Source organism: Arachis ipaensis, chromosome B8, assembly GCF_059453495.1.
Source record: "Arachis ipaensis isolate K30076 ecotype BB chromosome B8, ASM5945349v1, whole genome shotgun sequence".
In the NCBI taxonomy this organism is placed as follows: Eukaryota; Viridiplantae; Streptophyta; class Magnoliopsida; order Fabales; family Fabaceae; genus Arachis; species Arachis ipaensis.
Genome location: NC_142443.1, coordinates 116,261,535 through 116,265,791, shown reverse-complemented (window position 1 = coordinate 116,265,791; position 4,257 = coordinate 116,261,535). Strand labels below are relative to the sequence as shown.

The 4,257-nt window shown below is 35.1% G+C and overlaps 1 non-coding gene across 1 annotated transcript; it reads right to left on the bottom strand.

Moving 5' to 3' along the window:
- Nucleotides 1–3,482: 3,482 nt before the first annotated feature.
- LOC148549354 (small nucleolar RNA R71) lies at nt 3,483–3,590 on the bottom strand. Its single transcript, XR_015898250.1, has one exon. It is a non-coding gene; the product is annotated as a small nucleolar RNA R71 (small nucleolar RNA).
- Between the last annotated feature and the right edge of the window lie 667 nt (nt 3,591–4,257).

Here is a 4,257-nt window from a genome sequence, read left to right as displayed (position 1 = left end):
CACTCCATAGATTAAGGTGTGGAGCTCTGCTGTTCCTCAAAGATTAATGCAAAGTACTACTGTTTTCTATTCAATTCATCTTATTTCGCTTCTAAGATATTCATTCGCACTTCAACCTGAATGTAATGAACGTGACAATCATCATCATTCCCTATGAACACGTGCCTGACAACCACTTCCGTTCTACATTAGATTGAATGAGTATCTCTTAGATCTCTTAATCGGAATCTTCGTGGTGTAAGCTAGAATGGTGGCGGCATTCAAGAGAATCCGGAAGGTCTAAACCTTGTCTGTGGTATTCCGAGTAGGATTCAATGATTGAATGACTGTGACGAGCTTCAAACTCGCGATTGCCGGGCGTAGTGACAGACGCAAAAGGATAGTAAATCCTATTCCAGCAGGATCGAGAACCGACAGAAGAATAGCCATGCCGTGACAGGGTGCGTTGACCATTTTCACTGAGAGGATAAGATGAAACCATTGACAAGGGTGATGCCTCCAGACGATTAGCCGTGCTGTGACAGGGCATTTGGATCATTTTCCCGAGAGAAGACCGAAAGTAGCCATTGACAGTGGTGATGTATCACATATAGCCAGCCATGGAAAGGAGTAAGACTGATTGGATGAAGATAGCAGGAAAGCAGAGGTTCAGAGGAACGAAAGCATCTCTATTTGCTTATCTGAAATTCTCACCACTGATTTACATAAGTATTTCTATCCCTGTTTTATTAATTGTTTTCGAAAACACCATTATCAATTTATATCTGCCTGACTGAGATTTACAAGGTGACCATAGCTTGCTTCATACCAACAATCTCCGTGGGATTCGACCCTTACTCACGTAAGGTATTACTTGGACGGCCCAGTGCACTTGCTGGTTAGTTGTGCGAAATTGTGAACCATGGTATTGGCATCATGTTTTTGGCGCCATTACCAGGGAAAGAAAGAGCGATGAATTTTACATAATCAAAGTGTAATCACAATTTCTGCGCATCAAGTTTTTGGCGCCGTTGCCGGGGATTGTTTGAGTTTGGACAACTGACGGTTCATCTTGTTGCTCAGATTAGGTAATTTTCTTTTTGTTTTGTTTTCAAAAATCTTTCAAAAATATTTTCAAAAAAATCTCTCATCTGTTTTCGAAAAAAAAAAGTTATAAAAATGTTTTCAAAAATTTTATTCAAGATTTTTAAGAATGAATTCTAGTGTTTCATGAAGCATGTAAAGCTTGGCTGGCTGTAAAGCCATGTCTAAATTCTTTTGGACTGAGGCTTCCAAACCATCAGAGGCAAGTTACATATTTGATAAGTAATGAGCAGCAATTTGTTATCAAGAGCAATATACTTTGGTGTTAAATGCTGAAGCTTGGCTGGCCATTGGCCATGTCTAGTGTTTTGGGACTGGAGCTTTCATTGAAAGCTTGGCTGGCTAGTGAGCCATGTCTAATTCCTAGACTGAAGCTTTAGACTAAGAATGCAAGATTCCTGGAATTCATGTTAAAAATTTTGGAATCCTTATTTTTCCTTTTCATATAATTTTCGAAAAAATCCAAAAAAAAAATCCAAAAAAATTTAAAAATCATAAAAATTAAAAATATTTTTTGTGTTTCTTGTTTGAGTCTTGAGTCATATCATAAGTTTGGCGTCAATTGCATGTGCATCTTGCATTTTTCGAAATTCAAGCATTCATAGTGTTCTTCATGATCTTCAAGTTGTTCTTGGTAAGTCTTCTTGTTTGATCTTGATGATTTTTTGTTTTGTGTCTTTTCATGTTTATCATATGCATTCTTGAATTCTTAGTGTCTAAGCATTAAAGAATTCTAAGTTTGGTGTCTTGCATGTTTTCTTTGCATTAAAAGTTTTTCAAAATTGTGTCTATGATGTTCATCATGACATTCAAAGTGTTCTTGGTGTTCATCTTGACATTCATAGCATTCTTGCATGCATCACATGTTTTGATCTAAAATTCTCATGCATTGCATCATTTTTCTTGTTTTTCTCTCTCTTCATTAAAAATTCAAAAATAAAAAAAATATATCTTTCCCTTTTTCTCTCTCATCAAATTCGAAAATTTGAGTTGACTTTTTCAAAATTTTTTAAAATCAAGTTGTTTCTTATGAGTCAAATCAAATTTTCAATTTGAAAATCTTATCTTTTTCAAAATCTTTTTCAAAAATCAAATCCTTTTCAAAATTCTTAGTTATTTTCGAAAATTCCAAAAATATTTTTCAAAAATATTTTTCTTATTTTTATACCAAATTTTCGAAAATAACAATAGCAATTAATGTTTTGATTCAAAAATTTCAAGTTTGTTACTTGCTTGTTAAGAAAGATTCAAACTTTGAGTTCTAGAATCATATCTTGTGATTCCTTGTGAATCAAGTCATTAATTGTGATTTTAAAAATCAATTCTTTTTCAAAACTAATTTCAATCATATCTTTTCAAAAATATCTTTTTATCTTAACTTTTTCAAAAATATCTTTTCTAACTTCCTAACTTCTTATCTTTTCAAAATTTGTTTCAACTAACTAACTAACTTTTTGTTTGTTTCTTAACTTTTTCAAAACTACCTAACTAACTCTCTCTCTCTAATTTTCGAAAATATCTTCCCTCTTTTTCAAAAATTTCTTTTTAATTAACTAATTATTCTTATTTTTAATTTTAAAAATTTTTCGAAAAAATACTAACAATTTTCAAAAACCATTTTTCAAAAATCACTAACTCTTTTTCAAAATAATTTTCGAAAATTATCCCTCCCCCATCTTATTCTATTTATTCATTCATATCCTAACATCTCATCTCACATCTCTGCCATCCTCACAGTTGTGTTTCTTCCATTATATTACATTCTTTGTCTCCCCCTCTTCTTCTACTCACACAGGGATCCCTATACTGTGGTATAAAGGATCTCTATTATTATTATTATTTTTCTGTGCCCTCTTCTTTGTCATATGAGCAGGAGCAAGGACAAGAATATTCTTGTTGAAGCAGATCCAGAACCTGAAAGGACTCTGAAGAGAAAACTAAGAGAAGCTAAATTACAATAATCCAGAGATAACCTTTCAGAAATTTTCGAAAAGGAAGAGGAGATGGCAGCCGAAAATAATAATAATGCAAGGAGGATGCTTGGTGACTTTACTGCACCTAATTCCAATTTACATGGAAGAAGCATCTCCATTCCTGCCATTGGAGCAAACAACTTTGAGCTGAAACCTCAGCTAGTTTCTCTGATGCAGCAGAACTGCAAGTTTCATGGACTTCAATCTGAAGATCCTTCTCAGTTCTTAACTGAATTCTTACAGATATGTGATACTGTTAAGACTAATGGAGTAGATCCTGAAGTCTACAGGCTCATGCTTTTCCCTTTTGCTGTAAGAGACAGAGCTAGATTATGGTTGGATTCTCAACCCAAAGACAGCCTGAACTCTTGGGATAAGCTGGTCACGGCTTTCTTAGCCAAGTACTTTCCTCCTCAAAAGCTGAGCAAGCTTAGAGCTTATGTTCAAACCTTCAGACAAAAAGAAGGTGAATCCCTCTATGAAGCTTGGGAAAGATACAAACAGTTGACCAAAAAGTGTCCTTCTGACATGCTTTCAGAATGGACCATGCTGGATATATTCTATGATGGTTTATCTGAGCTATCAAAGATGTCACTGGACACTTCTGCAGGTGGATCCATTCACCTAAAGAAAACGCCTGCAGAAGCTCAAGAACTCATTGACATGGTTGCTAATAACCAGTTCATGTACACTTCTGAAAGGAATCCTGTGAGTAATGGGACGCCTATGAAGAAGGGAGTTCTTGAAGTTGATACTCTGAATGCCATATTGGCTCAGAATAAAATATTGATTCAGCAAGTCAATATGATCTCTCAGAGTCTGCATGGAATGCAAGCTGCATCCAACAGTACTCAAGAGGCATCTTCTGAAGAAGAAGCTTATGATCCTGAGAACCCTGCAATAGTAGAGGTAAATTACTTAGGTGAACCTTATGGAAACACCTATAACTCAACATGGAGAAATCATCCAAATTTCTCATGGAAGGATCAAAAGCCCCAACAAGGCTTTAATAATGGTGGAAGAAATAGGTTTAGCAATAGCAAGCCTTTTCCATCATTAACTCAGTAACAGACAGAGAACTCTGAACAAAATGCTTCTAATTTAGCAAATCTAGTCTCTGATCTATCTAAGGCCACCGTAAGTTTCATGAATGAAACAAGGTCTTCCATTAGAAATCTGGAAGCACAAGTGGGCCAGCTGA